Source organism: Pimephales promelas, chromosome 17 (genome assembly GCF_988280905.1).
Source record: "Pimephales promelas chromosome 17, fPimPro1.hap1.1, whole genome shotgun sequence".
Lineage (NCBI taxonomy): Eukaryota > Metazoa > Chordata > Actinopteri > Cypriniformes > Leuciscidae > Pimephales > Pimephales promelas.
In genome coordinates this window covers 9,642,313-9,655,804 of record NC_142785.1, presented here as the reverse complement: position 1 = coordinate 9,655,804, position 13,492 = coordinate 9,642,313, and the positions used below count along the sequence as shown (strand labels likewise).

General features: G+C 38.0%; 1 protein-coding gene and 1 long non-coding RNA gene across 4 annotated transcripts in view; both read left to right on the top strand.

Annotated features, from left to right (window-relative positions):
- Positions 1-355: 355 nt before the first annotated feature.
- LOC120470778 (uncharacterized) lies at positions 356-1,453 on the top strand. Its single transcript, XR_016147166.1, has 3 exons — positions 356-633; positions 875-1,002; positions 1,171-1,453. It is a non-coding gene; the product is annotated as an uncharacterized LOC120470778 (long non-coding RNA).
- Positions 1,454-3,544: 2,091 nt separating this feature from the next.
- svild (supervillin d) overlaps positions 3,545-13,492 on the top strand; it is a 264,346-nt gene continuing 254,398 nt past the window's right edge. For 2 of the 3 annotated variants that reach the window (XM_039691117.2, XM_039691110.2), the window contains exon 1: positions 3,545-3,937. The gene's annotated coding sequence lies outside the window, so the exon portion shown is untranslated. The remainder of the gene's footprint in view (positions 3,938-13,492) is intronic. The other variant, XM_039691113.2, reaches the window with a different exon arrangement.

The window sequence follows — 13,492 nt, the reverse complement described above, 5'->3', positions numbered from 1 at the left end:
TGTCGGAAGCTGAGTCCCAGATACATCGGACCCTTCGCGATACAGAGGCAGATCAACCCCGTTACCTACCGGCTGGTCCTCCCCGCTCACTACCGCATCGCACCCACCTTCCATGTTTCCCTGCTGAAGCCCTACACTAACCCTCTCTCTCCTTCTTCCCCAGGGTCTGGTGCTGCGGAGGTGCCCCCTCCTCCTGCAGATCCCGAAGACGATAACATCTATCGAGTCCATGAGATCCTCGACTCCCGACGACGGGGCGGCCGCTTGGAATATCTCGTGGACTGGGAGCACGCACAGAGAAGTCCAAATTAAACATGATTTAATGACTAAATGTAAGTACACATTGATGGCCTAAGACAAACGGAAGTGATCTCTCGCGCGTATACGTCACTCGTCTCGTACGTCATTCGTTTTCTCACACAAACCGCTCGTTTCGTGTCTTAGGCCATCAATGTGTACTTACATTTACGAGTCATTAAATCATGTTTAATTTGGACTTCTCTGTGCATGCTCTTTGAGGTGGTGACCATAGACCTCCATTATATGACTGAAGACAAGAATGGTTCGACTTAAAAATATCAAAATTGAAAATACTGTGGAAACAAAGACACCTACATCTTGGATGCCCTTGAGGTAAGCTAAAACATATCAAAAATTAATTTCAAAGTCAACTATCCCTTTAATTAGTAAAATCAGGTGTTTTAATTTGTGGACATAGGGTTAGGGTTGGGAGGTCTTCCTGGGAGGTCCTCATGACTGGAGTTGAGAAACACTGCTCTAACAGATTTAAAAATCATGATTACAAGCATGAAAAACTTAAAACCAATCCTAATTACATATTGTCTGTTTCCTGACCCTTTATGTGCTTTGTAAGAGAGGAACAAAGAAGAAAATTGCCATCTAAAAGGACAGGGCAAATGGTACAGAAGAAACAGGTTGCAGTGAACCCACGTGTTGCCACTCTTCCCTGCAAAGTGGTGTGTTCAGTGGAATTTCTGAAATGTAAGTACACACACAAACACACACACAAATATCTATTTTTCCTTTAATTGTAACCTTTTAATATTCTTTATCTGACTCTAACTGTATCTGTCATCCCTCTGTCTGTCTCTGACTGTATCATTATGTTTTGTAATATATCTAATGTAGTGTCCTTTTCAATATTTCTAGCCACTCTTTGCATCCTGTGATGGAACAGCATCCGGAGCTGAATTATTCTCCATTTTTGATCATACGTTTTTTGGACTCACTTGGGGCCTTGTTGTTTGGACATGTTTGTCTGGGAACGAAGAGGTGACAATTCATTCATGTCTGTTTTGGGGGTTTTTTCAGAACCATTTTATTATGATCATGTTGGTCAACTTGTCGTTTTAAATGTCATTTGCGTATTTCTTCTTTGTGTGAAGGGCCCTGATGGCTTATTTGTTTTAAGTAATTAAAAAAAAATCATTTCATGTCCATTTGTAAATAAAAAAAAAAATACAAAAAAATACAAAAGATATTGTTTTATGCTTTTTTTCATGCATATTTTAAAGTTATAAATTAAATAAATGTTGACCTGTTTTTATAGGATGTTGAATAGTTTGTTTGTTTTGTGAAGTAATAGGGGAATTAAGTTGCGTGTTATACAACACTTACTGAATTTAAAAACAATTGTTTAAAGTTTATGCAGTTGATAAATAATTAACATTTAAAATTCAGCTGGCATTTTACATATTTCCCAGATATAGCGAATACAAAGAATCATGGAACTACTGTAAAAAATACAGTTATTTACTGTAATCAGAGAATACAGTAAAAATCTGTAAATTAAATTACAGAACTATTCTGTAAAAAATACAGTAACTGGCTGGCAACCCTGCTGCCAGTATTTTACTGTAAAATTTACAGGAAAATTTTTTACAGTGATAACATGTTCATCTCATTTGTAATCTCGTTGTTTACAATTACAATAAAGCTCTATTCTATTCTATTTTAAATAACAATGTTATTGTGATTGTTGTGATACATCTGCATTGCTGATCTAGTCTGCATGTTAATGTTAACCAATGTTTGACGTGTACATTCAATTTCTCTGTTACATGTTATGTGTTGAAAGAGAAAGAAATGATCTTGCACTGCAGACAACAGCACAAATCTGTGTCTTCTTCTCATTTATTAATGTCTATTTTCCCCCTTTTCCAGGGGTGCAAAAGTTATACATTGCACATGTTTTTTAACACCTCCAGATGGCAGTATTCTCACTTCTTAAAAAGAAAAGGAAAAAGATTTTAAAGGCCTTCACTGCATTTTAATATGAAATATTCCATTTATTAAAAAAATAATAACAAATAAAATAAAAAGTAGCATTAATTTTTAATGGAAAAATTGATTATTGGAAGGAGAGCATTGGAACCAAAATTGTCCTTGTTGTCTGTACAACAAAATCTTGTTGTCTGTAGGTCAATGATCTCAAACTGAATTCCTGGAGGGCCACAGCTCTGCACAGTTTTGCTCCAACCCTAATCAAACACACCTGATCCAGATCCATTCAGCTAATCAAGGTCTTCAGGATTACTAGAAACTTCCTTACAGGTGTGAGTTGGAGCTGTTTGGAGCTAAACTGTGCAGAGCTGTGGCCCTCCAGGAATTGTGTTTGAGATCCCTGCTGTAGGTGCTTTAAGCTAAAGTGTTCAATAAGGGAATAAGTAAACCAATATCCTTTAAATATCTCATATATGAAACATATATGTACAGTTACTCATCACAAAGGTATTGCAGTTATGTCAGTGATGGCTACGTAGATGACCTCACATTTTTGGCCTCTGCCATGGTTTAAATTGGTTATTTTGAAGTTTAAGTTTAAAGTTTTAAATGTTTTGTTAATTTATTTAAAACCCCTTTTAGCAGGTTTCACACTTTTTATATTCCTTTTTGCTGTTTAAATCTAGCTGATTCCTAGATTCCTCTGGTACATAGAGTGAAGAGTCTTATTCTATATGCCAGTAAACAAAGAGAGAAGACAACTCACCATATTCTCCGATTTATAAATGCACACGTTTCACTTGTTCAAGCCATTGCGTTGATTTAATACAGTTTATTTTACATTAAATGGCCATACTCTGTGCCAGTAGCTATTTGTAACAACATGAACATGAATATAGCTATTATAACAATCAAATGGGAAACATTTTACATCGGTTATTTATTAATATATTTTCAAAATTAAAAAGTGAACAATTACATTGACAATTACATGACAATTACAATATATATATATATATATATATATATATATATATATATATATATATATATATATATATACTCATTGTACAAAAAAAATATTGTTTTTAAATATTGTAGATATGGATCCGAATAAATCCATGCGAAAACAGCTCATATTTAATAAAAGCGCATTAAGTATGTGTAGCAAACTACTACATTTACGATAAGCTCCGCCCCTCGCTTCCGTCCTGTGGCTGCTGGTCGATTAGCCTACTTCTGCTGGTCTGGCGCTACTGGTCTGAAACTTCTATCGCTGTTTTGCAGCTGGATGTATCTCACCACTATACTGGCGTGGACAGGGGGCGGGATTTCAACTTTCAAACACGGCTGGAAAACGCACTCGTCTTCTGCAGTCTTTATACTTTATTTTTGCGAATGTTTACGGTAGTAGGCTACACCAGGAGCGGTGTCAAGCTATAATTTAGTGTTTTACCACACGGATATTCGGTGCTTTAACCCCGCCAGAGCGCGCTCACTCTGTCGCTGACTCTGACCTTTAGATTGCTGTGCGATTTCAGGTGGTTATATATTAGTCTGTTATTTCTCGCGTAGTTTTTTTTTAATCTGTAAAATATCCCGGAGCTGTCTGTGCTCTTGTCTAATGCCTGCCTGTGTTAATCGGATGGTCCTATTGCAATTATTTTGATTCAGCGAAATTCTGGAAAAGTAGGTGAGTACCTCGTCCGAAATGTAGCCTTTTACATTTTTCATTGTTGTGTACTATGTTTGCTGAAAGTTGCATATCCGTTAATGTTCTCGTAACTCGGTTATTCTGAACAGGCTTTAATTGAACGATATTATTTGTTTTAAAAACATGGATTAATGTCAGAGCTGTTTGTGTGTGATCATTGAGTAAATGGGCGGAGTGTGTTGCTTAATTTGACCGAAAAATCAAAGGTGTCTTTTTAAATTTTGACTTCAGAATCTGATCGAGTTCTGGCTCAAATGTGAGACTTTTACTTTTTTTATTATTATTATTTCTTTAATCTTATCTGTTTATGAATTTCTTTCTTTTTTGAGGTCAGATGACATGTCCCCACTCAATTTAAATCATCATCTGACCTTTAATTGCGATTGATTTTGCCATTTCCATCAGAGTTCTGCAAGCTGGTTGTAACTCAGATCAGTAACATAGGCCTAATTGTCTGGGCCCGTATTCATAAAAAATCTTAATGCAAAAAGTAGCTCCTAGTGACAAAATTCTAAGGAATTTCTTAGAAATGTGGGCGTTTACTCTTAAAATTAAAGAAAAAATCCTAGTAAAGAAAAAAATAATTTAGAAAGAATCTTAACCCTTAAAAGAGGTCTTAAGGTCAAAATTGTTAGGAGTACGGATAAGGACTTTTGAGTTTCTTTAGCAGAGGAGAAAATGCCAGAGAGATGGTGAGGGAGAAGAAATGTGCTGCAATAGATGACAGTGACTTAATAAGACGCTATAGACAAGATCGTGCAGGGATCATGTTTGTGACTGATCTTATTAGAGACACGCTAATATCTCCAACACAGCGCAATGCCATAACGCCAGAAATGAAAGTAATCACTACATTAAGATATTTGGCAAATGGGAAAATGCAATAAAGCAGCAGTGATTTGGGTCTGTCACAACCTTCTGTAAGCAGTGATCATGCAAACATTACAGCACTTTCAGAACCTCTTATAATGTTGCAGTTCTTATGTCCCACCTTATTATGTCCCACCTTGCAGGCTCAAAAAACTGCATTTATGAATATAGCAGGCTTCCCTGGTGCGCACAAGCAGGGGAATGAACCGTTAATAATTTGCGCTATAAGCTCCCACGTCCGCTTCTTGCTCCGTGCCGTGACACCCGGCCCATTTTTTTTCTTTATTGATGGTCTAGTGTTCATCCACTAACTGGACTAACAAGTAAACACTGTTCTTCTGTCCAGTTGGGCTTTCTCATCTTTCTCGTTTTTTATTTCATGTTTGATAAATCAAACGCGATAAATCAAACCACCACTTAAATAGACAGCAATTAGTGTAATTGGAAAGAGTGGAGCAATTTTTATCATTCACACATTATTATATACATTATATACACACACATTATATATACATACACACACACACACACACACACTCACACACACACACGCGCATATATATATATATATATATATATATATATATATATATATTTATATATATAAATATATATATATATAATGTGTGTGTGTGAGTAAACTCTATACTTAAAATTGCTAATTTTTTCCTTCTTGGACAACCAACCAATCACAGTCTTCAAAAGGGTGTGTCATACATAGCAAAGGTTTCAACCCTGCCTACTCACTAAGATGACAGTTTTTATCTTTTCCTTACTCAGAGTTGCTCTCAGATCAGTACCGAATCGCTCTTAAGCTAAGACTCCTACGTTAAAGTTTTTAAGCTAAATTAAGAGTTTTCTGAGAGGATTCTTAGAATCTTTATGAATACAGGCCCTGGTTTATAAGCTAATAGAAACAAACCGTTCTCTTTGAGTTCAGAGGTCTGAGTCTTAAAAAACAATGATTCTCAAATGAGCTGTTTTGGAAAGCACACAGTTAAACACCTGCAAAAACAAAGGCATTGCAAGTGAGGCGAAGTAAACTTGTGGAATGATTTTCCTTTAGCAGTGTCAAAGAAAAGTTATGTAAGGGGTGTGAAATTGAGTTATTGTGCTAGACATCAGGGGTCGTACAAAACTTAACAAAAATGTTTAAGCTTTGACTTAATTGTCAAAAAAATTCTTATTAAAAGTAGGACTTGTTTAAGATTAGGAGCTAAAAGAAGCTGAAAGCAATTTGAGGTGGCACTTAAAGGGATAGTTCACCCAAAAATGAAAATTATCCCATAATGTACTTACTCTCAAGGTGTATACAACGTTCTTTTTTAAGTCGAACACAATCAGAGTTACATTTGTGTACATGAGTCTAATTGTGTGTATGTGTTTGAGTGTGTGTGTAAAATTGCTAAAATCTAGAGCATATTTTTTTTTCAGTTTACACAAAACAAATAAGCAAGCCCATGGTTAAAAACTGTACATCTGACTTGATTAACTGACAGTGTTATTGTTTAAAAATATACTGACCAGACTCAACTAGATTGTATTGAGTTGGCTTAATTGATCCCTGAGGGGGTATTTGAGTCGGATCAGGAATCAATGAGGAACAGGAATGCTCAGGCCTGATTTTCAAGTACAGTCCATATAAATAAAGTATTTTACTGTCTTTTTTTTATTACAAAATGTGTAGTTTTTGTATTGATGTATATATCCTCTCCCTCTCTCTCTCTGTGTATATATATATACATATATATATATATATATATATATATATAAAATAATGGGTGTTAGGAAGTTCCTCACTGTATATTTACATGGGCATTTTTTTACACTGTTTAGAATCAGGAGTTACAGAGCCTGAGCCACACTGAGCAGAGACGTCTACTAATACACTTTGAGTGTTAATAATGAGATGTCAGCGGAGTAAATAGAAATCTGCCAAACTACTTATTTCAAAATTTTTCAGACATCTCAACAACTAGACACAAAGTATGCAGTTTAGCACATCCCTAAAAGAAGATCTTATGAAAGCTTACGTGTTTTTACGGTCAATTTTTAGGTTGACACGTCCTAATAATGCACCATTGGCACTGTCTTTCTTAGTACAATATGTTAAATGTTTTTTTTTTTTTTTTATGGCAGAGAAAACATTTAAAGTGTTTTAGAAGTCACGTTACATATTTGTGACCTGTGCTGGCAAAAAGAGTCGAATACGCACAGGCTAATTACAAGCTAAAGGCAAACAAGTGAAAAATGTAAATTTTGGCAGAATTTGAGGTTTTCAAATGTTCATTAAGCAACCTCGTCTAGTGATCACAATGCTCCAAATAGCAATTGAATATCTAAAAGTATTTATTTGTACATTTTCTACAAGGAGTACCTTTACTTTGTCCATGAAAAATGCTTTTTTTTTTCTCTGCTTGCTTCTCGACTACTGGCACTTCCCCTCAGCACAAGTTCGGTATTGTTTTAAAGTGCAGCATTCTAACTTTGTGAATATTCATAGTGAATTGTTGATGGCATAAACCTGAATCAATGCAATCAACAAACTCATTCTGGTGTGAACAAAAAGATCTTTAGGCGTTTTTACACTGGGCTTGTTTGCTGAGGTCCAAGTCCGATCACAATTGTTCCCGGTGCTCCCTGCAGCTTTGGTCTGGATTCACTCTCAACTTCTATATCGAACCCTGGTGTACTTGCGTGTGTAGCTGGTTTAAAAAATTGTGAAATGTAATTAAGATTGTTAGTGAACTTCATCAAAACTTAATTATTTTTGTTTTCATATTTTGTGTGAGTTGTAATCCGATAAAATGTACATAGTTCTAGTGGGAACCAATTATACAGAATACTGTTGTATATGGGGCACATATTGGTGACGCAACGATACCTCATGCGATGTGCGAACAGCGCCATATTTAGAAGCACATTTTCCGCTGACGGGGTCGGGTGTGCTCTCTCTCGCTCATCTGACGAGCGTGCTGCTTTCTCCGTGCTGTATGAGCTGTATGAGATATTTTTATTTGGTGCTTTTATGCGCACTTGTGTTTACTATGTCTATCACATGAAGATGGCTTTCTGCTGCTTGCAAACTGAATCTTTAGAGGAGACCGTGGATTGCCATTCATTTTTTGCCCTGATTGAACTTTCTATGCGTGAATACACTGCAGGCTCATTCTTGTTCGTATCCAAGCTGTTTTATTTAACTAAATGCATTGTAAACGGCTATAATGCATGTACAGGTTACTTTTCTTCCTGAACAAGTGCGCACCCAAGTACAGATGTTCCCGATACCGATTCGGCTACCTGGATGCAAGGTATCGGCCGATACCGAGTACTGATCCGATACCTGGGTGTGTATCTAATGTAATGTAATGTAATCTAATCTAATCTAGGAATATAAAAAATGAAATATGAATAATAGGGATGTTCATTTCGGTTATTTTTCCCGACCGACAACCGGCGCTCGTTAATCGATTATTAACCGTTAACTGATAAGATTATTGAATTGCCAATAAAATTGACCCGTATCTGTGACCCGTTAAAGATAAAAACAATTTTATTTATTTATCAAAGGGTTTATTTTAATGTGTAAAGTGCAATCAGCAGCATAAAGAACAGATCAACAACAGAACCTGGATTCAGATCAAATTTTGTGTCAACAGAGGAAAAAAAATACAAAAAAACATGAAATATGCCTACACTTAATATATATTTTAAAACTTAGATAATTAACAAATTAACATGACAAAAAGAAAACAATAAATCCGTTTAAACGGATAGACTAAGATTTTTCGGTAAATAAAATAACGTGTCTATTTTCTGTTAGACTAAGATTTTTCGTTGAATGAAAATAGCAGGCATACCTCAATCCACAACGTGTCTAATTTTTATTTAAAAAAAAGCAGTAGTCATTTCCCAAGAGCATCATCATGGCGTTACTTTGGCTGCGGTCTTTATCTCCAGTTTGGGTAGCAGATACCGCTGTCTCATCTTCCACATTGGCCATTTCCAAAGCAGCACACATTTCAATACGTTTTGCTTTTGCGGCTTCTTTCTTTGTTTGTGAAAAAAAAGGGAGATGTTTATGGCGGGGGTCCAGGACAGAGGCGATCAGCGCAGGTTTGGCCACCAGATCATCCTTGTCAACCTGTGACAAACAGATAACCACCTACTTAATGCAAAATAACGTCAATAATAGTAATAATAATAATAATAGCCTAATAATAATAACTACCTGTATGCGGTCACTTAAGGATTGCCGAACTTTTGCCTTGAACTCCGTCACTCTGTGGCCGTCATCCTCGGCTCACATCAGGTGTGTGTTCAGCAGGTTAAAGGTGATGGGGTAAATGTTGGAAATTGAAACGTTCTTTTCTGATGACATTATGGTGGTTGCACATTTTAAAGTTTCCAACACGGGTGTAATCTCCTCCATTATTTGCCAGTGTTCGTCTCGTATCTCCAGGGTTCTGGCATCTTGCAGCCTTGTAACCGTTCGGTCAGACAGAACAGCTGTAACAGCCCACCTTTGTTCGAGAAGTCTTCCGAACATGTCACACACCGAGTTCCATCTTGTTTTATAAGACTGAATGAGCTGGTGTTTCGGAAGTTTCATTTGTGATTGTTTATCTTCCAGTGCTTTGCATGCAGGGGTGCTGTGGTTAAAATGCCTAACCAGGCATCCAGCTGCAATGATGACCCGATGCACAAACACATTAAATCCATCATTTACAGCTAGCTGTAATGTATGAGCAAAAGAGGGAACCGACTCCCAGTTCACCCGTTCTGGAGAGTTTGCAGCCACGATGTTGCGTGCATTATCATGAACACATGCAGATACTTTCTCATTAAGTCCCCATGTCTCCACCGCATCAATTAGTTTAGCTCGGTAAAAAAATGTCTGCAGGCACATGTGTAGTTGCGCGTGTCGATGCGCCCCGTGAGTTGATACATAGTTTTAACTATATAGTAAAACCTATATAGGCCTAGTTTTGTTTTTTAAACCATGCAGCAAAAAAAAAAAAAAAAAAAAAACACTTTTAAACCATTTAACTGACAGTATTAATCGGTCAACATTTTTTAAAAATCGGTTAACGGTTAAACAGTCAAAATGACCATCCCTAATGAATAATATATGAAAACAACCTCTCAAATTTCAGAAATAACTCAAAGTCCAGAAACAATTTTGTGAAATACACAGCATTTCAGTTTTGACTGCGACTGGTCATCCAGAACAATACAATTCGATAATTTTGTCGGTTATATTTATTGTTTGTTGGTTGTCTTTTGTAAACTTTTCTCTTTGTTTAAATGAAGCTTCCAGAGATTGTTGATTTTTTTCGATGCCAGAATTTTTATTGGTATCGGCGGCATTTCCAATACTAGTATCGGAATCGGACTAACTCTACACCCAAGTCCATGTTGCTTTCGCATTCACGCGAATTGCGGTACAGTTCGAGTGCCACCTCCTTTAGGTAGTCCCGGGTTTGGTCCCTCTGTGAGCTCCCAGGTCCGCATGACAGCTTTCACATTACCGACTTTTCATGAGAGCCGTGCCCCATTCCGAACTAAACTACCGGTCTAAAAATGGGCTTACACGTGCTGACTGACACATCCAAGCGTCATGCACACAAAGACACTTCAAGCCTCGACTATACTCCAGTTCGGACGTGTACATCAAACTGGATTACTTGTATTTATACAACTGAAAGTGTATGTTGGGGTTCGCTCGGCATTGTGTTTCACACATGCGCAGTTGATCGGTGTGTACATTTCCACAATTATTTTCCCTCCATAATTATTGCACATATGGCTGTCTTTATATTGTTTTAACAGCGGATTGTAGAGGTGCATGTAGCGACGGAATTCTTCATAAAGCCTCTCTTTATATTCAACGTCCATGTTGTTTTTCCTGCACATATGCAGTTGGTGCTTTTGTAGCCTTGTGGTCACAAAAAATGGGAGGCACGGGATGTCCGCAAAGAGCCTCCACATACGTACACCCTCCGATGAAGATTTTAACGTCACGCAAACCCTTACCAAGCGGAAAGTATAACACTAGCTTCAGACAGCACACAATCCTGATATATGCACATATACACAGAATTACAGTATTTCAAAATATCTGTCTTGGTGAGTATCCACACAAAAACTATCTGTTATGTCTTAAAGGGATACTCCACCATTTTTTTATATATTATTAAACTATGTTATTCCCGTAACTAAGACGAGTTGCATACATCTCTTGTCTCTCTCTGGCGCGCGAGACACTTTGATAGCACTTAACTAGCCCAGTTCATTCAATAGGGGCCAAGCAGAGAAGTGACCAAACACATCCACGTTTTCCCTATTTAAATACAGTTACACGAGTAGTGTAACTCGACCAAGAATGGTGACACAAAATTAAACGTTGCACTTTTCTAAGCGTATAATGTATGGCGGAATACCACAGCAAGTGATTAGGAGCACTGGAATGGCATGCATAAGTTCTTTAGGGCAGGATAGATACGGAAGACCCACTGTCGACCACCAAATCCAGTCAGAAGTCAGAGTCAGAAGTAGATATAGACCTGGTTTCACAGACAGGGCTTAGATTAAGCCAGGATTAGGCTTTAGTTCAATTAGGTCATTAAAGCAGCTTTTATAAACATGCCTTAGAAAAACAAACAAACATCACTGGTTTGCACATTGAGACAAAACAATGGCAGTGGCATATTTTAAGGTAAGTCAGGGCAAGGTGCTTTCAGTTAAAACATGCATTTTAGTCTGGGACTAGACTTAAGCCTTGTCTGTAACACCAGGAGATAAGTCACTCTGCCTGCAATGCTGGGAGTACGAGCTGAATATTCCGTGTACAGTTTTGTACATTATTTTCTGGTAATTCAATTTCACAGACCTCAAATCGGCTCAGATTAGTACAGTGGGTGGACAACCAGAATGACACTTACCGCCGCGACAACTGCCACGGCAAATCAACTGCGGAAAAAATAAACTAGAGGCCTGCATTTCAGCCCGAGCCCGACGGGCCCCGACTTATTTACACTCCTAGGGCCGGGCTTCGGGCCAATTTTCACGTCATAGTTCACTTGCGGGCCGGGCCTCGGGCCTGTTTTAGGCTTATCCTTTTTATAACCTATTTTAGATATTAATTACAGTCTGCTCACGCACACAGGTTTCCCGGCGGCGCAATCGGCTCGTTCTGTGTTTAGTGTCCCGCCAGCAGCAGAAATAGTGAGCGTGACTTCAGCGCAGCTGGAAAAAGTACGACTGGATTAGTGACATTTTTATTTGTGCGTAGCTAATCCAAACAATGTCAAACTCGGCACTGCACCCGTAGCAAGACACCCATCAAGTGTGAAATCCATCAGACTAACACACACACACGCACACGCACACACACACACACACACACGCACATGCACACGCACACACACACACACACACACACACACACACACACACACACACACACACACAGACAGACGTTCCTGTAAATTATAGATAGAATTCCTGCAATTTATAGATAGATAGTGCAAAATAATGCCCGTGTGCCCATGTGTTTTTAGCAATTGTTAACTTGGTTTGGTGTGTTTGAGTGCTCAAATGAATAAGCGTGACGATTCAGGGAGGAAGTCTGCTTTCTTCGTCCCTCTGTCTCTGGTCCTGCGCTAATAATATATATACGGGCCCAGGTGTAAATGTTCTCTCAAACGCAATCACTCAAACCACATCAGGAGGTGGTCTGGGCCACATTCCAGACGAAACTGGACAAGTGTAAATATATCTGATAGTTGAAAAAACACATGTAAATTTTATTCCTCCCAACAATGCTAAAAAATAAACGTGTGAGAGCGTGCCACATGCATCACCACAGCTTAGGGTGACCACCATCAAACAAACCAAATGTGGGACGTGTTATTAACACTAAAACATAACCTGAAACTGTTATATAATGTCTATCTAACTATATAAAACATGTGTATTCTGCTTTTCAGCAGATACAAATTCCATTGTTCTTTAGTCCCTTTCAGAAACAAATTTTATTTTACATGTCATTTAAATTCAACATCACTGAGTCCAAAGGCAGCAGGCATCATGCAGATAACTATTTTAGTAACAGTTCTGACGAAGTCCAACTAAAATCCAACAAAATAAACAAGTCAAGTCAAGTCAAGTCACATTTATTTATATAGCGCTTTTCACAATACAGATTGTATCAAAGCAGCTTCACAGTGATGAAAAGTAGCACAGTACATGAAAGTAGCACAACACAGATCAACAACATTGCTAAACACTAAATAACCCCAACTGAGCAAGCTCAAAGCAAGCCAAAAGCAAGGCGACAGTGGCAAGGAACCAAACTCCATCAGATTGGATGGAGAAAAAACCTTGGGAGAACCCAGGCTCAGTCGGGGGCCAGTTCTCCTCTGGCTTACATTCATATTGTTTAAATATAAATATTAAATATAAATATTGTTTATGAATCAAACGGCGCCATAACATATCGCAGGCGTTGAGTCGTCTCTTCACAGGCGTTGAGTCGTCTCATCACAGGCGTTGGGGCATCCGAAATCCCCGTGAGAGGCTGGACACAAAACTGGACCTGACGAACGCCATTTTTCTCGGGACAAGCGTCCCGAGATAACAGCAGAAAGGCAGATGGGAAAT